The following is a 24,901-nucleotide window of genomic DNA, read 5'->3' as shown; positions in this document are numbered from 1 at the left end:
CAAAAATCACTTAAGGGAAGTCTATTATAAGTGTGCAATTGCATTAAGTAGGACTAGGAATAGAGAGCTGAACATCATTACTTACGTGAAAAGAGATCCCAGCCAATAAGGTGTATAAGAAATGAAAAAATAGATTCACATATAAATACATTATTAAAAATTTTATAAGTGTTTCAAAGGAAATAGGCTCAGCATTTGTAGAGAATTTAATGATGGTGGAAGAGGTGGTGTTGGTTGTGGAAAACTAGGAGCAGAGGATAAAACTTTGATATCCATACATAGTTGTAATGCAGTCTTCCTCACATTTTTTTTCTCCTTGTCAAAGATCTTGAGGTCCCCCAGCTTGTCTTTCCATATCTTTCAATAATAGGTACCCATTGGAGCCTACTTACTATGCTTGATTTTTTTGGAGAAGTACACTGTCTACCCTCTGTTCTTCTTATGTTTCACAACCAATATCTTAAGATCAAAGTAGATCTTACCTAACTTCAAATTCTCACTACTCAAACATATCTAACATGGATAGCATTTCATCTGACACATCCATTCTCACCCAACTTCTGCTTTGGATACTGACACACTCTGAACTACTGATGGCTCTGCAGATTTTTTTTTTGCCATATCATTACTATGGACCTGTGGCATGTCTCTTGGTTGAGCTAAGATTATTGCTGCCCCTTCTTCTTTAGAAAGGTTAAGCTAATCAGGGATCCATGTTAACAAGGTCTTAGGGTGCCTCAACTTAATTTGTATTTTATCTTCCAAATATATTTTAGGAGAAACCTTCATTCTACCCTTTTTGATACTTTTTCTTTCAAGATTCTACTTTGTTTCATGCATTTTCTTCATAACCACGAATATACTGATTTAAAATTGTTCATTTACTTATATAATACTCCTTCTATACTGGGGTTTCTTGATAGCAAGGATAAGATTTGATTTGTTTTTGTTTTCCAAGTACTTAGCACAAGGCCTTGTAAGTTAAGTATGGATAAAACTAAATGCCAGCTTCCATAATGGCTGATTTTGTTACTTTCTCTACTTTAAAAATGCTCATACCAATTGACTCAGTAATTATAACTAGGAAAGTATTATAAGGAAATAATTAGAAATACAATCTGATTTATGGACAATATTTCACAATGTAGTGTTTTTAGTTTTAGTTTTATTAAAGTTATTGAGGTGACATTAACCAACATTGGTTAATAAAATTATATATTTTTAAGTGTACAATTCTGATACATTAACTGTACATTGTATTGTGTACCCACCTATACTTTCAGGAATCATTTCTATAGTACATTGCAGTACTTTTTAAGCCATTAAAATTATGATTTTGAAGACTATCTACATGGAGGAATGCTTAAAATATGTTCAGTAAAAAAAGCTGTTTTAAAGCTATTACAGAAAATTAAATGCTATGTAACCTCAAATACTTTTTTATATATATCTTCATAGAACAAAAGGAAATTTACAACTACTTTAATAATGGTATATCAGCAATCATGGGTTTATTGTCTTATGTATCTTTCCATGTATTTTTCAAATCATTTAGCATAAATACTGCACACTTTGAGAAAAAAAAGATAAGTATACACATCTCAGAACTGATTGTATAACACTACAGAGAGTCTAAACAAAGCAGAGTAAAGCAACATGACCACCTTTCTTATTTTGTGCCTCACACAATTTTTGTATAAACTAAGGTAACATTGAGTTGGCTGGAGGCCATATGCCACTGCTAACTCAACTTTGCTGATAATAGTTTTCTGAATCCCCTAAGCAATTGTTATGTTCTCTCACCTTTTCCTTCTGTAGAACAATGCCTTCAATCTTTTCTTCAAGTGTCAACTCTGCATTTATTTCTATTCCCTAGGGGAAAATAAAAGTAGTGAAAGCACTCTCCTTTTCTCTGATTTCATCTGCCTATTACCGGACAATTAAGACTTCATGTTGTCATGTTTTAAATTGAACTCTTTTACAGAAAAGTAAAACACTTAAATTAATTAATACAAATGAATAAGATGGATAATGAGGAATGCAGTCAAAGAAAACTACAGTATGGATTAAAATCCAGTGTGGTGAATATACTAATTATATGTCAGAAACTGATGCACACTCTTTCTGTAGTTGCTTCATCACTGAATGGTCACACCAACTGTTTGAGTAAAGCATTGTTTATTTTGACTTACAGATGAGGAAGTTGATGTCTAGAGTAAAGACACGTCTTAATGTTGGTTATTCAGGGACCATTTGACAGAGAAAAATGCTAATATAACCACCTTCCTCTTACAATATAGAATAAATTTATAAAATATTTTATTAATTAAAACACAGGAAATGGAAATGAATAAAAATTTCAGCAAGAGAAATTAAGTTAGACTTAAAAATTTCCTTTTAGTAAAAATCTTGGACAATGGAACCATCTGCAAGAGAATCTTGTACTGTACTACCTCTTCCTTCAAAAACTGAACAAACCATCCAGAGGCCCCACCTCTACTTATTAGTTTAGTAGCCTCTTAAAATTTCAATTAAAGTAATTTCATGCACTTTTACCTTGACTTTCAGAGCAAGGAGGTAGGACAAAATATATTCTGGAAGTCACTTCCCTTAAATAAATTTTTGCTTGCAGCAAGTACAAGGGTCTAATATTAGGCTGATGAAACTAATAATGCCACCCTTGAGCTGGGATTAGAAAGAAGGCAATGAAACACCTGCATTTTTTTCATAGATAAGATTAAGCCATGTGAGATAGAATGTGGAGAGGCCAAACACCAGGCAAAAAAGACATCATCTATACTAAGTGTCTTTCTAGGGCCAGAGTAAGACATTTAGGGGCACACAGCACAGATAACATTTTAAGATTCCTTCTTCCCATATGTATTTCAAAACAAAAACCATAATGAAACATAAAAAAGTGCATGGAAATCCACAATTTTCTTAATAATGACTACATTGAAGGTTTATATATTTATATTTTATCTATTTGCTCTAGCATGAACTTGGTCTGCCTATTTGATAACCCAGCACTAAGTCTTGTTTAAATTTCACACTCCTCACAAATGAAAATATCATTTTGTCTTCTCAAACTCTGAGGCACCACTGCCATACATAATCATCTGTAGGAAAAATTCTCAGGCTGCATTCCCTTATCCCCAAAGAGAATGCTTTCATGATCTATGAGTTGTTCCTTGATTTAGGCCTTTGATAGAGTTACCATGAATGTCCCCTATATCTCTTGGATTTGCTGAAACACTTGTACTTTAATCAATGAGAAGCAAGAAAGATATTTTCTAAGTGAAGAAACAGTCTCATAAAAGAGAAGTATTTCAGCTAATGCATTCTGTTAAAGGGTACACTCAAATTCTGGCCTTGTCTCTCTACCTCATTTGGCTTGGGTATGAAAAATACAATAATAAATAATAAGTAATAACGCCTTAATTAGCTGTTCATTTTCAATTGACAAGTTTTTACTTACAGATGTCCCTGGTTCAAGTTTTTAAACAATAAAAATTACCATTCCATTTCTTTAAGAGGTTTTTATTTGTTTGCATCTTAGTCTTGAAAGCCTTAGAGATGGAGCATGTAACAATGCCCTGAATACAAGCTGTCAGACTAAATCATCTCCTTCAAGAACACTCATAAACTTATGGGCTCAAGCCTGAGGTATTATTTGATGCTTCAAAGTTTACATTCTGCTCTGACCTTTTAAAAATCTACTTGTATTAGAATCTGAACTCCTGGTAGACATTTATATATTCATGAAGCCAGAGCAAATGATTCCCTTGTTTGCTCTTTCACAAGTGTCTTACTCTAAGAGAGAGATAGTTACCTTAGTCTCTGCTTCCATCACTTCTGCAGGCTTTGCCACTAGTAAGGATGCATTTGCTTGCTATGTGACTTTGAGTAAGATAGTCCATATCACTGTTTCAGTTTCTGTATCTGTAAAATCAAAGCAATGAACAATGGCATCTATTCCTTCCAGATACCAAAAAAGGTGCCATATACTAGAAGGGTTAGCATCTTTGTTCAAGATTCATAAAGCTGAGCTTCTTTCCAGAAAGTGGAGTCAACCCAGAAAATTTCCTTCAGCTCCCTCTTGCCTTCCCCTTTAGAAGCTTTGCATTCAGGTCCATCTGTCTTCATAGGGAAGCCCACCTGACCCTAGTTATGTACATTTGTGATAAGAATCAGCTATGTTTGGCTCTCAGAAACAGTTCTTTCACCTCCTACCTTGCTCTGTCCCTAGCTCTAGCTGAGCCTAAAAGTACATAAATTTAAATAGATAAATGGCTAAGGCATGATATGGTAATTTTATGGTTAAATATTTGAACTAAAAGAAAATAGAAGGCCTACCCTCTGAACTGGCAAAATAGAAAGAAAATTGAACAGGATCCATAAGAATATTGAGTGTGTGGGAGCTCCAAAGAAGTCCATCTTCTGAGTGAAGATGAAGGAATAGAAAGAGTCAAAACAGGGTCCAGTGGCAATAGGTGGCAGAGAACAAGGACATGGATGAATATGCTAAGAACTTTTTTACGGATTTCATAAGAATGTGATATTATAGTTCAATATGAGGATATGGCATCTGTGTGTATTTCTACAGTAAAGAGAGCAGAGAAGGAAGGTAATAAGTTTACATTATCAGGGCCAGTCATACCTAACCAGAAAATCCTGTTTCACCTCTCATTTTCATACTTTAATAGAAATGAAAATAAATTGGAGCATACATTTATGCAGAGGCAGGGAGAAGAGGAAGGAACTGACTTCGGAGAAATTTTTGGAAAAGTGATTTTTTTTGTTTTTTTATTGTTATTATTATTATTAGGTATTTTTCTGAAGTGAGAAGCAGGGGGGAGGCAGAGAGACAGACTCCCACATATACCCAACCAGGATCCACACAGCATCCCCACCAGGGGCTGATGCTCTGCCCATCCAGGGCTGTTGTTCCTTTGCAACCAGAGCCATTCTAGCACCTGAGGCAGAGGCCAAGGAGCTATCCTCAGCACCTGGGCCAACTTTGCTCCAATGGAGCCTTGGCTGTGGGAGGGGAAGAGAGATAGAGATAAAGGAAAGGGGGAAGGGTGGAGAAGCAGATGGGCACTTTTCCTGTGTGCCCTGGCCAGAAGTTGAACCAGGATTTCCACATGCTGGGCTAACACTTCACCGCTGAGCGAACTAGTGAGCGCTTTTTGTTTGTTTTTTAATCTGAAGACCAGAAGATGTATGATTTTGCCAAAGAAAATGGAATATACCAGTAAATCTATTAATTATGTCCCCAAATAAAAGTTAGCAATCATGCGTAGGAGCTACACACACAGGTGAGTTTCAATTAAAAATTTTGACAATCAAAGTGTTTTAGACAAAATAGAATTCTCAAAAGATACTAAGTTCACAGTTACTAGAAATTAACACCCCAAAGCTAGAAGGCCATAAATCAAACATACTTAAAAAAAACAATGGGACTTACAGAGTAGGATGAGAGGAAACTGGCTCTTATTATCAGAACTGAGATGAATAAATATGTATGTATGATTCTAGCAGAAAATAAGGTTGAAGAAAAAAGGTATTAGCAAAAAAGGCAGAGATACATTATGACTCCTGTCCATTCCACTTTTTATATTCTTTTCCTTTCTTATAAAAGGCAGTCTGTTTTCTATTAACATGTTTTGTACAGAAATAGCTGGAAAACACTTGACCTAGTAAAATCCTTCATATTCCCTTAAAATAATTTTCCATAGCTTAAATATCTATTCTGGAGAATCTTAGTTTTATGAAGAAATGATAAAGGAAAATTCCAAAAATGATCATTTCAGAGGCAATAGTTATGAAATGCAACTTTAGATTTGTACCACTGGAGAAGCTGTACTATAGGTGGAGGCATCCTCCAGTATCCCAGACTGTATTTGGCTATGAGTCAACCCTTACACTTTTGTAGTAATTGTTGTTGTTTGTTGTTGTTTTTTAATGAGACAGAGAGAGAGCCAGAGAGAGGGACAGATAGGGACAGACAGACAGGAAGGGAGAGAGATGAGAAGTATCAATTCTTTGTTGCGACACCTTAGCTGTTCACTGATTGCTTTCTCATATGTGCCTGGACTGTAGACCTTTAGCAGAAAGAATAACCCCTCACACAAGCCAGTGACCTTGGGTCCAAGCTGGTGAGCTTTTGCTCAAACCAGATGAGCCTGCACTCAAATTGGTGACCTCAGGGTCTTGAACCTGGGTCTTCTGCATCCCAGACCGATGCTCTATCCACCATGCCACCGCCTGGCCAGGCACTTTTGTAGTAATTGGCATGAAAGTTAAGGAGGTGAGTTGCACCTGATATGTCAGGAAGTCCTAAGAACAAAAAGGATCATTTACAATTTTGTCCAGGCTGCTGTTGATTGATGGCTTTATAAAGACACTTGGAGGTGGTTGGAACATATAATGCCAAAAACTTCCTCCCCTCCAGAGCTGTCAGTCTGTTCCATGTATTCATCTTTCCATTTCTATTTTGGTCATCAGTTTATTTTGTTCATTAGATTGCACATATAAGTGAGCTCATATGGTATTTGTCTTGGTGTAGGTTTGTTAGGATTAAGATAACTCATTGTTCTGTTTGTTCTTCAATTTGAGGCTTTAGTTCTTTCCACAGTCTCAAAAAGTTCTTGTCTATTATTTGTTGGAATATGTTCTTTCAATTTTCTCTCTCTTCTCTTTCTGATATACCCATTATTCTTATGTTACTCTTTCTATTGGAGTCAGACAATACCTATAAGGTTTTCTCATTATTTTAAATTCATGCATCTCTATCCTCTTCTCTCTGTAATGCCTATAGTTGCCTGTCTTCAAAAATATCATATTTCTATCCTATATCTAGCCTGTTCTATTGTCTAAACTTGTTTACTTGTTTTTTAGTTCATGTAATAAATTTTTTATCTCTGTTTTTATCTCTGTTTCATTTTCATAGTTTCAATTTCCTTTGTGATGTATTCTTTCTGTTCATTGAATTGATTTTTGAGCTCTCTAAGTTGCCTTTCTGTGCTTTCTTGTATATCCATGAGTATTTTTAGGACTTTAATTTTTAAATTCTGTCATTTTACTCCAAGGTTTCCAAGCTATTGAAACTTTTTTCTGTAGATTTTTCCTCATCTATCCAAGCTATATCTCTGTCTTTTGTATTCATGATATTTAAATTTTTTTCCTTAGTGGCATTTGAGAGTGGTATTTTAATAACACTAATAAGAGTTGATTAAAAAAGAAACAAAAATTTTGAGAAATAGCAGTGAAAAACTGAAAATTCAATTGTGCTAAGTGGAACAAAAATAGCTAGAAGAGAAAGCCTCGTTTGGGGGGAGGTGTCAAAGAGGCTACGAGCAGGGAAAGATACCACAAAACATCACAAGGAAAAAATTTGGATCAAGAATAAAATAATTTGTTTGTAAATGATGGTTGAATGAGAGAAATAGTGTAAGAGAAAAGAAGGAAAAAGAAAGAGAAAAAAGAAAAAAATACAGTGAAAAATGAAAATTCTATTGTATTGAGTGGAACAAAAAGACATAGAATAAAATTACAGAGTTGGGGAAAATGCTAAAGAAATAAAAAGCGAAGTAAAAAGCACACAAAATGCTATAAATAAAAAATTTGAATCCATAATAAAATAATTTGTTTTATAGGTGAGATTTGAATGAGAGAACAAGTAAAAGAGAAAAGAAGAAACAAAAAGAAAGAGAGAAAAAGTAAAAAAAAATAAAAAAGTTGATTAAGGTTTTTGGAATGTAACACTTATAAAAAAAAATGGAAAATGTAACACCTATGAGTAATAAAATTCAAAATGAAAAGAAAAGAATAAAATGGAAAGAGGATAAAATGACCAAGGTGGAAAAGAAAAAGAAAAGATAATAAGTACAAGAAAAAAATGGAAAAAGTTATAAAGACTGTAGATTTCTTTTTGTTTTGAGAAGTTATCTTCTTCCTTTTTCTTTCTTCTCTCTCTTTTTGGCCGGTGGTGCTGTACCCCAGGTTCTGACCCTGTGGCACTCTTAGGCTGAGATTTGCAGTTGATGTGTCACTATGGTGATGACATAAACTAGGCCTGGGTCCCATTGGTAGGCAGGGCTTGTCAGCGTTTTGAGGCTCCTACAATATGAGTATCCATTTTCCCTGAGCCTCTTCCTAAATCTCTCCTTCCTGAACTAGCAGCCTGAGGATCCAGCTGTGAAGTTGACCCAGTCACCGCCTGGTAAGGGAGAGGCTCTAAGAGCTGCTAAATCCCCCTTCTATTCTTGCTCAAATCAGGGTTCTGGATAAGGCTTTGCCAGCCAGAGCCGCCAGCATAATCAGGCAGGGCTGGGAGCCGATTGCTTTTCAGGTGTCTTTTTATGAGCTTCTGGGAATGTCTAGTATGCCTCAGCATTCTGCGGGTCTACTTTCTTCAGGCTTTTTGTACCTTGTAATCTATATTGGATGTCAGGAAGATGCCCCAGCCACTGCCTGCCAAGCAAGAGGCCCTGAGAACTATCAAGTCCCTCCTCCAGGTCCCTTTAAATTGCAGGCCTGAAAAAGAAGGCTTTGTCAGCCAGAGCCACCATCATACACCTTCCGGGAGGTGAGCAGACTGTAGATTAGGCACCTTTCAGCACTCAGTGGATCTTCTCTCCAGAGGCTGTCTGTGCACCCTTCCTCCCACCACTCTCTCAGTTCTCTTTCCTGGGAATGTGCTTTGTTTGCCTGTATGGCTGGCAGAGGCACTGTGCCCATAGGAAAGTCAACTCTCCATGCACTTTCCACACGCTGCTGTGTGGGGCACTGGGATTATACAGAAACTCTAGTCACAGCCCATGCAAGGGCCACTGCTGACAGTCTCCAACCCAGCCCCTCCATCGTGGAATGTGGCGTCCATGCCTGAGGCTCCAGATGGATCCACTTGCACACTGCTTGCACTCTCTGAGTGGGAGACTGGGAGAAAACAAGGCAACTGCGTGCCCACCTCTGCTGGGGTCTGTGACTGGCATTAGCTCCACGTGGGCTGAGCCTCGGGCACACTCTCTCCTCGGCTTGAACGTCTCTGCCCTAGCTTTTTTCACGCCTCCAGGCCTCCTTTCCTCTTAGTTCCAAGTAAAAGCAGCCCTTCCTCAGTTCAGTGAGAAAAGTGGAATACTCCATTCTCCGTCCTATTTCCTTCAGAGTGGATTATATATTCAGCCATCTTTTTGCACAATTGTACCTTTGTTTGATATATGTGTATTTCAGATGCTCCTTTGATTGTTTTTCTGTCTCTAGTTGTTGAATTTGTTGAAAATTCAGGGAGAGGTTTTGGGAACACCTCTCACGGCACCATTTCTCTGATGTCACTCCCCAGACGTTTTTATATTTTTGAAGAAACTCCATACTGTTTTTCACAGTAGCTGCATAACTCTGTATTCTCAGCAACAGTGCACAAGGGTTCCCTTTTACACATCGTCACCAACACTTGTCGTTTTTTGATTTATTGATGATAACCATTCTGATAGGTGTGAGGTGATATCTCATTGTGTTTTAATTTTAATTTCTCTGTTAGTGACATTGAGCATTTTTAATATGTATATTGGCTATCTGTATGTTGTCTTCAGAGAAGTGTCATTCAGGTTCTTTGCACATATTTTACTTGAGTTCTCTTCTTGTTGGTGAGCAGTATGTTTTTTATATGATTTGAATATGAACCTCTTAGCAGATGTATCATTGTGAAATATGTTCTCCCATTTCGTATATTCCCTTTTTTTCTTGTTAATATTTTCTTGTGCTGCAAAATCTTTTTAGTTTGATGTACTCACATTTGTTTACTTTTCCCTCTGTTTCTTTTGCCCAAGGAGATATATCAGCAATAATATTGTTATGAGAAACAATATTTTATGTTTTCTTCCAGGATTTTTATGGTTTTGATACTTATGTTTAAGTCTTTAATCTATTTTGAGTTTATTCTTGTGTATGGTGTAAGTCAATTGTCTAGTTTTATTTTTTCTTTGCATGTATCTGTCCAATTTATTCCAATACCATATATTTAAGAGATTGTCTTTACCATATTGGATATTCTTTCCTCTTTTGATCATAAAGGCATGAGTTTATTTCAGTGTTCTTTATTTTTTATTGAACTACTATATATGCCTCTTCTTGTGCCAATACCATGTTGTTTTGATTAAAATGGCCTTGTATATAGTTTGATATTAGGTATTTTGACATCTCTAACTTTGTTTTCTTCTATCAAAATTGCTAAGGCTTTTCAGGGTCTTTCTTTTATATCTATATTTAAGTATATATATAGATGTATAGATACACACATACATATTATATATTATGCTCATATATATATATATATATATATATATATATATATATATACAGTTGTCTTTGTTCTGTGAAATATGCTGTTGGTATCTTGTTAGGAATTGTCTTGAATCTGTAGGTTGCTTTGGGTAGTGGACACTGTAATGATGTTTATGGACATGGTCTATGTGTCTAATTCTTTGCATCTTCTTCAGTTTCTTTCTTCAGCATCTTATAATTCTCTGAGTACAAGTCCCTTTCTTCCTTGGTATAAGTTATCCTTAGTTACTTAAATTTAATTGCAATAGTAAATAAGGTTATTTTCTTTATTTCTTTTTTTGTAGTTTTTCTTAAGTGAGAAGCAGGGAGGCAGAAAGATTCCTACGTGTGTACTGACTGGGATCCACCTGACAAGGCCCCTACAGGGCAATGCTTTGTCCATCTGGGGCCATTGTTCTATTGCTCAGCAACTGAGCCAATTTAGTACCTGAAGTGAGGCCTTGGAGCCATCTTTAGTGCCTGGAATCAAGAACTTGCTCCATCAAAGTCATGACTGTGGGAGGGGAAGAGAGAGATAGACAGAGAACAGGTAGATGGAGGGGTGGAGAAGTAGATGTTTGCTTCACTTGTGTTCCCTGACCAGGAATTGAACCCAGGATTTCCACATGCCAGGCTGATGCTTTCCCACTGAGCCAACTGGCCAGATCCAAAGTTGTTTTCTTAATTTCTCTTTCTGATAATTAATTATTAGAGTATAAAAATGCCACCAATTTCTGAATACTAATTTTATATCCTGCTAATTTCAAAAATTCATTTATTAGATCTAGTAGATTTTTGATTGAGTCTTTAGGGCTTTCTATTTTATAAAAGATCAGTCTGGTTTCTGTGAGAAGAAGAGATTTTAAGAGAATAACAATAGCAGCAGAGGGATCTGGAAGAAGGCTACTATTGCAGTTGTCCTGGCAAGAGAAGACAATTAGGCCAAGGATACTGAAGGTGGTGAGAAGTGGTCATGTTCAGGATATATATTTTTTCTTTTTCTTTTGTATTAATTTAAATTTATTGTGTTAACATGAGTTCAAGTGGCCTGAATACAAAACCCTCTCCCCCTACCCCCTGTCCCTATTTACACCCATTTTGCCCCTTCCCCCTAACTCCGTCCCTCTTCCTTCTGGGATTTGCTGTCCTGTTATCTATATCTATGTTATATATATATATATATATATATATATATATATATATATATATATATATATATATATATATATATAATTTCACTAATTCCTTTACCTTCTCTTATCCCATACCCTCAGCCCCCTTCCCTCTGACAGCTGTCCCTCTGGTCCCTATGATCTCATTTCTGCCTCTATTTCATTCCTCAGTTCACTTTGTTCATTAGATCCCACATATAAGTGAGACCATATGATATTTGTTTCTCTCTGACTGGCTTGATTCACATAGCATAATAATCTTCATGTCCTTCCATGCCCTCATAAAAGGTAAGATTTCCTTCTTTTTGTGGCCATATAGTATTTCATTGTGTATATGGACCACAGCTTTTTAATCCACTCATCCACTGACGAACACTTGGGCAGTTTTCAGATCTTGGTTATTGTAAACAATGTTGCAGTAAACATGGGGTGCATATCTTCTTTTGAATCAGTGATTTGGTATTCTTAGGATATATTTCTAATAGTGGGATAGTTGGGTCAAAAGGAAGTTCCATCTTAAATTTTTGAGGAAACACTATACTGTTTTCCACAGTGGCTGCAAAAGTCTGCATTCCCACCAGCAGTGCAGGAGGGTTCCTTTTTCTCCACACCCTCACCAGCACTTATTGTGTGTTGTTTTGTTAATGAACGCCATTCTGACAGGTGTGAGGTACTCTCTCATTGTTGTTTTAATTTGCATTTCTCTAATGATTAGTGATGTTGAACATTTTTTCATATGCCTATTGGCCATGTATAGATCCAAGATAGATTTTTAAAGGGTAAATTTGACAAATCTTCCTAATGGATTGAACGATGAAAGGATTAGCTGGTTAGCTCTCACAAGTCATTAATGTCTTCATAACTGCATTTTTCTTTTTCCTTTACCTTCCCCCATTTCAAAAAATATTAATCTGAGATACCATATGTTCATTCATGCCATTATAAGGAAGTATTTATAAATTATTATTAATGTAATGCATTCATTTAAAATTTATTAATAGTATGTGTCAATTTTAGCTCTAGGTGCTCAGGATTCACCTAGACAGTTTCTAAACTCTCATATCTCACTGCTTGGTCAGGATCATGGCTAGGCACTTAAAACATCATGCTGTTTAATCATTAGGAGCTCACGTATCACCATGTGCTTACCTTAAGAAAAGTTAGCAGTTATCAGGGGTTTTATATGTTCAAAACTTTACAATTACCACTGCTATTTCATATAACAGCTTTCATGGTTATTATTATTGTTTGTATTTTAAAGATGTGGCTCTTACTTGTCAAAGAATGCATAGGTAGTAAAAGACAACCTACATTTGAATCTTAAAGCTTAAGAAGAAGTATTGTGTTGCAGTTAATAGCTTTGGCTCTAGAATTAGCCGGAAGTGGACTTAAATTCTAGTTCAGCTGTTAATGTAGGTAGATAGCTAAATGTTAATGGAGAAAGAGAACAAGGGGAATTGGACATCATATTTATTAACACCTGAGAAACCTGCTTCAGAAAAAGGGCCTGATTATGGTTAGTAGGAGGAATCAACACAAACCTTCAAAATTAAAAATAAAAACTTACTGGTTAACATAAGGAAACCTAGTCTTTCCCAGCCCAAAAATATAAACACAGGCTTAACAGAGATCCATCCCTTCTTACCTTCTCTCCTGTAAATACATTAGCTATGTTTGCTCCCATGATGAATGGTCTGGCAGCTGGATGATCTCCCAAGTACAAATTTTGAGCAGTGACTGGACAGGACTAAGCTCTAATATGGGCAAAACCATGGTGAAAAATATCTGGACTTTTTTTTATACTGGACTTCATGAAGACAAGACTGAACATTTTCCTTGGCAAGACAGAGGGAGATGAAACACTGAAAGCCTATAAACAACCTTCTATTTCAGCTTCAAATAAATATTACTGCAAAAACCTAAGCTTCTCTAAGTGTAGGTATAATAAAGTGCTTTTTATGCAACACTGAACACAAACCCCACTTCAACCGGCATCAGAACTTATATCCGATGGTGCCCAACATGGGGCATCCTACAACTGCTTCCAGGTCCAGCCAAACTGCATTCCACATGGACATGGATGTGTAGCTTCACTACCCCAATTTGTCTCCCTCTCTCTGCAACTTGGGGACCCAGTGTCACTGGGGCAGGGCAGCCACAATTTACTGGTCTCATGCACCAAGCAGTTCTCACAAGGTATTCACATGTTAAACTTAGGCACTGACCATGTGATGCCAAGCTAGGGAAGTTTGGTGACACCCATCTCTACCTAAGCTACCAAATTTCCTCTTCTTTAACAGGAAATGCATTTTCTCTTGCCTGAAGATAAGAAATAAACTTTTGCATCCACAGATTCAGAACCCCAAATCTCAGTATGATCTGCTTATCTGCTCTTACATACTCCTTCATAATATTCTCTTACATACTGTCTTAATAAGTGTCTGGAACCGAGCCTCCTCTGCCCTCTAGAGGAAGTAGCAGAAGCGGCTGTAGAAATCACCCAAATTCATGTGCCCCTCATAATGTTGGACTTAAAAAAGGCTCCAAATTTGGAAACTGCCTCACAATATGCAATTTTTCAAAAGAAAAGCCTTAGCTATCTAATAAAACCATTTAAACCTATTTCAAATGTATGTTTTGTTTTATAATATGTATCTCATAAAAATATGCCTCTTAAAGTTTACAAAATGTATTTGCTAATCTAAAGAATGCTAACTACTTACTTCTTAGCTGTCTAATACAAAATTGAAGTTTGGTCTCTTTTTACTGTTAAAAAAAGAAGTTTCCTTTTGCTTTGTAGTTTTATCCCTACCTGATATCTCCCGAATTTGGCAATTCTTAATATATGTGTCATGGTAATATGTTTATTTGCACAAATCAATTAAAAATTTGTTCTTTTTAAGGAGAACACATAAGACCAGTTTTCAATTATAGGTTTATTAACCGAAACTTGGACTGAAATGTCATTTCTAAAGAGACATGCCTAAGCTTTATCACTAGAAAGTCTTCAGGAAATGAAGTTAACTTTGAAAACTGGTAAAATCCCACTAAATTGCATAATACCTTATTTATTTACATGGTTCATGACCATAAGTCCAGGCAAAAAGCAGAGGTTACTTTACTGAAAAATATTAAGAAAGGGACATCAAGGCAATTTTGTGAACTTCAAAAACTTAAGAAATCTACTCAAACTTATAGGTATTGCAGACAAAGCCTAATGGCAACTGTGGGACCTGATTTGTATGCCCTGAGAGGATAGTTAAAATTTAATCTAAATATTCTTTACAAAACTCCAACAAAGCAAAATTTAAAAAGTCTATGTAATTAATTGCTATTCTTGTTATGTTTATACAAATAATCAGGTAAAATCAAAACTGAACTTAACACAGTCTCTTTAATAAATATAAGAATAATTTTATGAAAAAAATGGTTTCAATAAAAATCACAATACCTGATTGTGAATATAGGACTCTAATTCAGTTAATTGTCTTAAAAGTTTGCTTTTCAAAAACTATGTGTATATACCCATAAGTATTTATCTAAGCAACCAAAAATATCATAAAAAATGTTCAAACTGAAAATAAAAATCGATCAAATTATAACTACTTTCTCTTATTTCAGCAAAGCCTTATATCTGGAAGTTTTCTCAACTAACCTTCTTGCAAAGTCAAAACTAAGTTATAATTTGCTATGTTTATCAACCTTTGTATTTTTTTCTACTTTCATAAGGTGTTTGCTTATAACCTTATTTACTAATTGCTCATTCCAATAGTATAAACTTCACTTTAAAAGCCCATCTGCACTGCCATTTCTTAAAATAAGACTCAATAATCTCACTGAATTAACTTTTGTCAGAACTAAATGGTTGTTAATCAAATGTAGAGTAGTCTAACAACTTCACTTAAAAACTGCTTTCCCTTTTCTACCCAAGTAATTCAGAGAAAAAAAAGTCTGCTTCAGAAAATAACCTTAAAATGTTCCCCATGGTCTGTTTTTTTTTAAATTATTTAGAAATTTAAATTTAATGGGGTGGCATTGATCATTAAGAGTACATAGGTTTCAGGTAAACATTTTTTTTATATTGGAACATTTAGCTATTTCTTTTTTAAATTAATTTTAATGAGGTGACATTGATAAATCAAGGTACATATGTTCAGAGAAAACATCTCCAGATTATTTTGACATTTGATTACGTTGCATACCCCTCACCCAAATTCAAATTGTCTTCTGTCACCTTCTATCTGATTTTTTGTGCCCCTCCCCTCCCCCCACTCACTCTCTCTCCTTCCTCACCGCCCCCCCGTTACCATCACATTCCTGTTCATGTCTCTGAGTCTTATTTTTATGTCCTATCTATGTATAAAATCATATAGTTCTTAGTTTTTTTCTGATTTACTTATTTCACACCGTATAATGTTATCATGATCCATCCATGTTATTTCAAATAATCTGAAAGAAATGAATAGACACTTCTCCAAAGAGGTCATACAGATGGCCAATAGGCATATGAAAAAAATGCTTAACATCACTAATCATTGGAGAAATGCAAATTAAAACCACAATGAGATATCACCTCACACCAGTCAGAATGGCGCTCATCAACAAAACAACACAGAATAAGTGCTGGCGAGGATGTGGAGAAAAGGGAACCCTCCTGCACTGCTGGTAGGAATACAGACTGGTGCAGTCACTGTGGAAAACAGTATGGAAATTCCTCAAAAAATTAAAAATTGAACTCCCTTTTGACCCAGCTATCCTAATTTTAGGAATATACCCTAAGAATACCATAGCATTGTGCCAAAAGGAGAAATGCACCCCCATGTTTATGGCAGCATTGTTCACAGTAGCAAAATCTGGAAACAGCCCAAATTCCTATCAGTGGACCAGTGGATTAAAAAGCTTTGGTACATATATACTATGGAATATTACTCAGCCATAAGAAATGATGACAGGTAAACATTTTTAAAGCATTTGAATTGTTGATTGTGTTGTGTGCCAATCACCTAAAATCAAATCATTTTCTGTCACCATATACTTGTCCCTCTTTATACCCTCAACCCTTTCCTCTTGCCCCCTTCCCCCTGGTAACCACTTCACTTTTATCTATGTCCATGAGTCTCAGTTTCATATCCCACCTATGTGTAAATCATACAGTTCTTAGCTTTTTCTGATTTACTTATTTCATTCAGTATAATATTCTCAAGGTCCATTCATGTTGTAAATGGAATTATGTCATCACTTTTTATGGTTGAATAGTATTCCACTGTAAATGTACCACATCTTCTTTATTAAATCCTTTGCTGAGGGACAATTTGGTTGTTTTCATGTCTTGGCAACTGTAAATAATACTGCGATGAACATGGCGTGCATGTGTCTTTATGTACCAGTGTTTTTTTTATTTTGGGGGGTAGATACCCAGTAGAGGGGTTGCTGGCTGATATGATAACTCTATTCTTAATGTTTTGAGGAACCACCATACTTTCTTCCATAATGGTTGTACTAGTTTGCATTCCCACCAGCAGTGAATGAAGGTTCCTTTTTCTCCACAGCCTCTCGAATATTTGTTATTACCTGTCTTGTTGATAATAGCCAATATAATGGGTTGAGGTGGAATGTCATTGTAGTTTTGATTTACATATCTTTAACAGTTAGCGAAGATGAGCATGTCTTCATATATCTGTTGGCCATTTGTATGTTTTTTTGGGGGGGGAGAAGTGTCCAGGTCCTCTCTATTTTTTTAGTTGGATAGTTTGATTGTATGTTGCAGAGTTTGTGAGTTCTTTATATATTTTGGATATGATCCCCTTATTGGAGCTGTTCTTTGCAAACATCATCACCCATTTGGATGGCTGACTTTATGTTTTGTTATAAATTTCCTTTGCTGTGCAGAGCTTTATAGCTTGATAGAGTCCCATTAATTTATTATTGCCTTTATTTCTCTTGCCTTTTGGGTCAAATTCATAAATTGTCCTCAACAGCCGAGGTCCATAAGTTTAATACCTATATGTTCTGCATTTACCTCATTTGAAAACCAGCAGCCTAGACTTCTTTCCTATTTGAAAGAAAGATAAACATAAGTTCAGAAAGGGAAATTATCTTGCCTAATGGTTTGCAGAACTGAGATTGAAACCTTAGCCTCCTGATTCTCAATCCAGTGCTCTTTCTAACGTACTATACCATTTCTTCCAGTAACTAGATTTCCTTTTACCATTTCTCACATCTCTTATTTTCTGGGATAACAGGGAAAAAATTGGTTGAGTCACCAAAGGCTTTAGTTCTGTACATTGATTTTTGACTTTTGATTTATAAAGCTCTTTTAGAATAACTAAACAAATTATTTTAGAGACCGATGTTCAAGGTATAAACATAAACAGTAGAATAGGCTGAATTTTGTGTCTAAAAACAAAAGCTGTACCTTTTTGCTATATATTGATGTTAGAAGATGGCACTATGAGTAGAAAAAGAAAAATCTGACCTGGGCAAGGAGGAGAACCTCGAACTGCTAATGTATGTGAAAAAAAAAATGGTTTGGAACATACCCTTCTCAATTTATTTCCCAAGTACTCAGTGAATGCCCTAAATGAAGACACCATGCTGGTTTCTGCAGAGTCAGCTGAGATTACAGCCTATATTAGTCTTCTGTTATTACCTAACAAATCACCACAAACTAAGTGGTTTAAAACTATGCAAATTTTTCTGAGATGGCAGCAGAGTAGGTGGCTATTATATTCATATCCTCCCTGGTGTTTTAACTAAATTTAAGAACAATCATTGTGAAAAACCAACTCAAGACTAAATGAAGAGTAGTCTTATAACCAGGGATTCACAGAAGAAGACACACTGAAACTGGTAGAGAGGCTGGAGATACGAAAAGGGCTGGCTTCACTCCCACAAGCTACTATTGAGGGTCCAGAGGGACATCTCAGCTGTGTGGAGGTTAACCCTAAGAAGGGCCCTAAACCTAAAGCCTAGTTCCCCAGCACAGAACTCCAAAGCCAAGAAGAAGTGCCGACATAGCATTTGGGTGTGAAAAATGACTAGGTTTTGTTTGCCAGAAAGAGTCAGGAGTCCACTGAGATGCGAATTCCTTTTTAAAGGGCCAATGCATAAAATCTCATTCACAGTCACATACCCTGGGTTCCAGTGGAGGGAAGGCTATGCAGACTAGAGATGCATGAGGAGAGCCTGAGGTTTATGGCTTTGAGGAGAGACATAATGCAGGCCATCCACCAGGACCCCTATGCTGAGTTATTCTCTAATACTGCAGTCAGCATCTTTTTTGGGTGGAGTACTCTCCTCCATATGGCATCAGCTAGAGTGAAAGCAACTGCCTTACCTTTAGGAGTCTATCTAACTCAGGGAGATTAGGCCCTGATGAGGTATCAGCGACCTTGGCCAAGAAGTAGATGTCTAGATGAAATCAAGGGATGACAATGACTCAGCTGTCTGGCTTTGAGGAAGAAGATATTCTTGACACTTTCTTGAGAATCTGACTGATATTTTCATCTCATGGGAGATTCAGTAAAACAACTGTCCTGGCTATGGTAGACCAAATCTCCAAGCTCCACAGGCACCCCCACCTGAATCTTAGAGGTTCCACTTTGCTGAAGTGGAAGGAAAAATCCAGAGACCTGTGGCTCTGGAGTAGAGAGCATAATCATCCTCTTTCCTAAAGCTGGACAGGCACTGCCCCCATAGAGAAGCTCCACTACAGCACCATCCTCCCAACTGTACCAGAGGATCTTTCAGTGGCTGAGACTGAGAAGCAGCCAGCAGATGAAGGCAGACAGAGGTGGATCTCAAGGTGCCTTGGGACTTTTGATGACCTGCCCTCAGGTCTCGTACTGGTAAAAGCCATCCCTGGTATGCAACTTGGTCCTTCTATATATACCTAAGGCAGCAGAAGTAGTCACAAACTGAGAATCACTTGTAGCTCTAAACAATGATGAGGGCTAGTCTTAGGCAGCATCTTACATTGGCCTGTACCAGGTTTTCAACTAAGATGCTCAGAACCCACACATCCAGTAGTCAACTTTGGATAACATCAGAGCAGGATCCAATTAACTTTATAAGCAACATATACAAAGGGAGATCTTGTCACACATAACACTGAGCTGAGGAAACTTTCACTTCCTGTGTCAGCACCTGTATACCAACTCACATGCATTGGTTAAGGTACAGCCTCAAAGTCAGCCAGCCTGAGAGTTGATCTTACATGTACACAATGAGCCAAAAGCAATCAAGACTCAATTACAACAGGAGGGCCCACATAATCCACACAACAGACATTCATGAAGCACCCAGTTTAGGTAATCTGAGAGACTTCACCACTGAACCCAAGAGAACACCTATTACATAAGGCCAACCAACAAAGACTGGGAATCAAGGAGATGTACCTAATACATAGAAACAAACATAAAGAGTCAGCAAAAGTAGGGAGAAAAAGAAACAGACCCTAAAAGACAGAACAGGAGAAACCTCCAGAAAAAGAGCTAATTGAAAAGGAGATATGCAAATTTTTTAATTTATAAAGAAATTATTTAGAAAATTAAATTTAATGGGATGACATTAATCAATAGGGTACAGAGGTTTCAGGTAAGCATTTCTATAGCATTTGAACTGTTGATTGTGTTTTGTACCCATCACTTAAAGTCAAATCACTCACCTTCACCATACATTTGTCTTTTTTTTATCCCCTCTCCCTCAAACCCCTCTCCCTAGTAACCTTTTCACTTTTATCTAAGTCCACGAGTCTCATTTTTATATCCCACCTATGTGTGAAATCATACAGTTCTTAGTTTGTTTGTTTTTTTCAGAGACAGAGAGAGAGTCAGAGAGAGGGATAGATAAGGACAGACAGACAGAAATGCAGAGAGATGAGAAGCATCAATCATCAGTTTTTCGTTGCGGCACCTTAGTTGTTCATTGATTGCTTTCTCATATGTGCCTTGACCGTAGGCCTTCAGCAGACCGAGTAACCCCTTGCTCGAGCCAGAGACCTTGGGTCCAAGCTGGTAAGCTTTGCTCAAACCAGATGAATCCCTGTTCAAGTTGGAGACCTCGGGGTCTTGAACCTGGGTCCTTTGCATCCCAGTCTGATGCTCTATCCACTGTGCCACCGACTGGTCAGGCCAGTTCTCAGCTTTTTCTGATTTACTTATTTCACTTAATATAATGTTCTCAAGGTCCATCTGCCTTGTAGTAAATAGCAATAAGTCATCATTTTCTTTGATAGAGACAGAAAGAGACACAGAGAGGAAAAGATAGGGACAGACAGACAGGAAGGGAGAGAGATGAGCAGCATCAATTATTCATTGCAGCACCTTAGTTGTTCATTGATTGCTTTCTCATATATACCTTGACCGGGGGTTACAGCAAAGCAAGTGACCCCTTGCTCAAGCCAGTGACCTTGGGCTCAAACCAGCAACCTTGGGCTTATATCTGTGACCCCACACTCAAGCCAGCAACCCCACACTCAAGCAGGTGAGCCTGCTCTCAAACCAGTGATCTTAGGGTTTTGAACCTGGGTCCTCAGCATCCCAGTCTGATGCTCTATCCATTGTGTCAATGCCTGATCAGACTATATTAGCAATTTCTTGCCATGTTTTCCTAAAATCAGCTTAACATTCTTTTCTAAAAGATGTCAGACACATCCATGTAACTGTTCATTGGTCAGGCTGAAAATCAGAGACAGATGAGACAGATCTTTGAACCATTTCGTTGTTAGAGTCAAGGAATCTTTTTTATTTTCTAAACAAATTCTTACATGGAAAGCTGGTAATATAGAATAAATTGTGTGTTTTAAAAAAGGTATATTATTGCCCTGGCCGTTTGGCTCAGTGGTAGAGCGTCGGCCTGGCGTGCAGAAGTCCCAGGTTCGATTCCCAGCCAGGGCACACAGGAGAAGCACCCATCTGCTTCTCCACCCCTCCCCCTCTCCTTCCTCTCTGTCTCTCTCTTCCCCTCCCGCAGCGAGGCTCCATTGGAGCAAAGATGGCCCGGGCGCTGGGGATGGCTCCTTGGCCTCTGCCCCAGGCGCTAGAGTGGCTCTGGTCGCAACAGAGCGACGCCCCGGAGAGGCAGAGCATCGCCCCCTGGTGGGCAGAGCGTCGCCCCCTAGTGGGCGTGCCGGGTGGATCCTGGTCGGGCGCATGCGGGAGTCTGTCTGACTGTCTCTCCCCATTTCCAGCTTCAGAAAAATACAAAAAACAAAAAACAAAACAAAACAAAAAAGGTATATTATATTTCTAACTCAGTACCTCAGAGTGTTATTTATTTGCATTTAAAGTCTTTGTACAGGTAAGTTAAAATGAGGTCATAGGGTGGATCTTAATCCAATATGACTGGTGTCCTTATCATAAGGGTAAATTTGAATAGAGAAAGACGTGCAAAAAGGTAACGATAAGAAGAGACACAAAGAACACAATGAGAAGGCAACACTCTGTAGTAATGCATCTATAAGCTAATGAATGACAAAGATGGCTGGCTAACCACCACCACAAGTGAAAAGGCAAGCAAAGATTCTCCCTTATAGGTTTTATGGGAGCATATCCCTATAGACACCTTGATTTTGGACTTTTAACCTCCAGAACTGTGAGACAACAAATTCCTGTTATTTTAAGCCGCCCATTTAGTGGTTCTTGTTGTTTTTTTTTTTGAGGGGGGGGTTGTTTGTTTTTGTTTTGTTGTGTGTGTGTGTGTGTGTGTTTAATGGCAATCTCAGGAAATTAATGTAGCTAGTATGTAAAATATAGAAAACAAGAACTTTTCTCTATAAAGTGGTATAAGAGTTAGAATTCTACCTCTCAGGATAAACTTTTATGTTTGAAGTACCTTGGCAAAATCTTAATACAATTTATAACAAGCTTGGAAACCACCTCTTTTTCTGAAGAAAAATATGCTGTTTAGCTTTTGTAGCATGATAAAGTACAGTAAATATTCACTTTAGTCTAAAAAGACCTTGTCTTCTCTCCCAAATTTATGACTGTAGTATACCTCCCCATACCCGCAAAGGATAAATTCCAAGCCTCCCAGTGGATGTCTGAAACTGTGGATGGTACCAAATTCTACATATTCTATGATTTTTCCTATAATGCATACTTATGGTAAAGTTTAGTTTATAATCTAGGTCCAGTAAGAGATTAGCAACAATGAAAAATAATTAAGTACAACAATTAAAGCAATATACTGTAAGAAAAGTTATGTTCATATCTTTGGTGTCATTATTAAGTAGACTAAAGGGTAGTTGAACACAAGCACTGCAATACCATGACAGTTGATTTGAAAACTAAGATGGCTACAAGTTGATTAATATGCAGGTAGTATATTCATTGTAGAAATGGTGGAGAAAGGGGTAATTCATGTCCTGGGAAAGAGGGAGTAGAATGGTGCAAGATTTTATCTTGCTACTAAGAACAGTTCACAATTTAAAACTAATGATTTGTTTATTTCTGGAATTTTCTAGTTAATATTTTTGGATCATGGTGGACCACAGTTAACTGAATCTGTGGAAAGCAAAACTGAGGCTAAGGGGAAATACAATAATGCACTGTAATATAGAGAAAGTCCCTTTTCTCTGGCTCTTAGTTTCTTAATCTCTAAGGTCCCATTCAGTCCCCATTCTGATTATTTTAAATATTGTTAGAAAATAAGGTCACTAGCTTCCTCTTAGAAATAATCTCAGGTTAGCTAAATACACTGTGAACCCACAATTCCTGAATTAAGAACTTTTTCTTGAAGAGTTTTACAAATTCTGTCTGAATTTACATTTACTTTGGCCTTGTCCTCTAGAAACAAAAGCCATGCTTTATTATCAATTTAGGGAAACAAAGCTCCTGGCATCTCATTGAGTTGAATAGCTCTTGCATGGACTTCTGCAGCTCTCTCTCTCTGTTTTGTGGACAAATGGTGTGTAAAAAAGTTTGTTAATAATTTGGGGGACAGGCCCTGGCTGGTTGGCTCAGTGGTAGAGCGTCGGCCTGGCGTGCAGAAGTCCCGGGTTCGATTCCTGGCCAGGGCACACAGGAGAAGCACCCATCTGCTTCTCCACCCCTCCCCCTCTCCTTCCTCTCTGTCTTTCTCTTCCCCTCCTGCAGCCGAGGCTCCATTGGAGCAAAGATGGCCCCGGGCGCTGGGGATGGTTCCTTGGCCTCTGCCCCAGGGGCTAGAGTGGCTCTGGTCGCAACAGAGTGACGCCCGGGAGGGGCAGAGCATCGCCCCCTGGTGGGCGTGCTGGGTGGATCCCGATTGGGCGCATGCGGGAGTCTGTCTGACTGTCTCTCCCTGTTTCTAGCTTCAGAAAAATACAAAAATAAATAAATTAATTAATTAATTAAAAAAAATAATTTGGGGGACAAATAAAGAATGCCCAGAAGTCTGTATGTGTCAAGGGTAAAATAAGGTGATCCAGAAGAGATACTTATTTCTGTATTGGAGACATTTCAGTTTAAAATAAGGTTAGAATTTAAAAAAAAAGAAAGGCTTCCGGAGAGAGGTTCAAGTCAGGAATGCTAATGTAGGTTCTGAAGGCTCAGGAAGCTGATTTCTTTAGACTATTACATTGATAATAGTATTAATGATGGCTAAAATTACTGGACATGTACAATCTCAGGAGGATGGCAGGTGCTAACTAATTTAATAATCACAATCATTCTCTTGTTTTAGATGAGGACTCTGAAGTTTGTTAAAGATGAATAAATTGGCCAAAGTCACAGAGCTGGGCAGTGGTTGACCCAGCCTCCTAACACAGGCAATTTGAGTCAAAGGCCCATGTTTTTAATCATTATGCTATAGGTATTTATACCAGGGAGTATAGCAAAGACATATCTTAACTGATTTTTTTCCCTTTCATGATACTTTAAGTAGGACCTGAGTCTGAGTATGCTTTGAGCCATGAGGGGAAGAACTTTTGAGTCCTCAAATGTTTAGACTTGTAAAATATTGTACTGGGAGTATCCATGGAGCAAAATTTGGGAAGAGAGGCCCAGCATTTTGGGGGCTTCAGTTATAGAAATTCCTCATTGTGTTGTGGGAAACAGAAAATAATCAGAAACTGCTTCAGACGCCATGGAGCTTTCTGCCCAGTACAGGAGATGAGACAATACATAACTTACTTAGACACAAAGGAAAATGTGATCAGTACAACATGCAGCCCAGAATTGAGTGTGGAATTTTGTGAAATAAGTTAAAAGAAGTTTCAGGAGTTGAAAATCGATGAAGCTGGTAGTCTGCATTGAAAAGTGTAATAGATGAGGTTGTTTTTATTTTGTTTTGAAGGATGGTACAGTTTGAAAAGTAGAATAGGAGGGATGAAGGGGAGACAGCAGGTTAGATGAGTGTAGCAATATAATAGTTGAGTGTTTGTGCATGTGTGTGCATACATATGCATGTGTATTCAAATGTTC

At 37.4% G+C, this 24,901-nt stretch overlaps 2 pseudogenes; both read left to right on the top strand.

The window, feature by feature from the left end:
• The window catches only part of LOC136317695 (PRELI domain containing protein 3B pseudogene), a 138,486-nt pseudogene that overhangs the window by 60,907 nt on the left and 52,678 nt on the right, over nucleotides 1-24,901 (top strand).
• LOC136317924 (small nucleolar RNA U3) lies at nucleotides 1,268-1,361 on the top strand (annotated as a pseudogene).

Source organism: Saccopteryx bilineata, chromosome X, assembly GCF_036850765.1.
Source record: "Saccopteryx bilineata isolate mSacBil1 chromosome X, mSacBil1_pri_phased_curated, whole genome shotgun sequence".
Taxonomy (NCBI): Eukaryota; Metazoa; Chordata; class Mammalia; order Chiroptera; family Emballonuridae; genus Saccopteryx; species Saccopteryx bilineata.
Note: the sequence above shows the minus strand (reverse complement) of the source record. Positions and strands in the feature narration are given on the sequence as shown.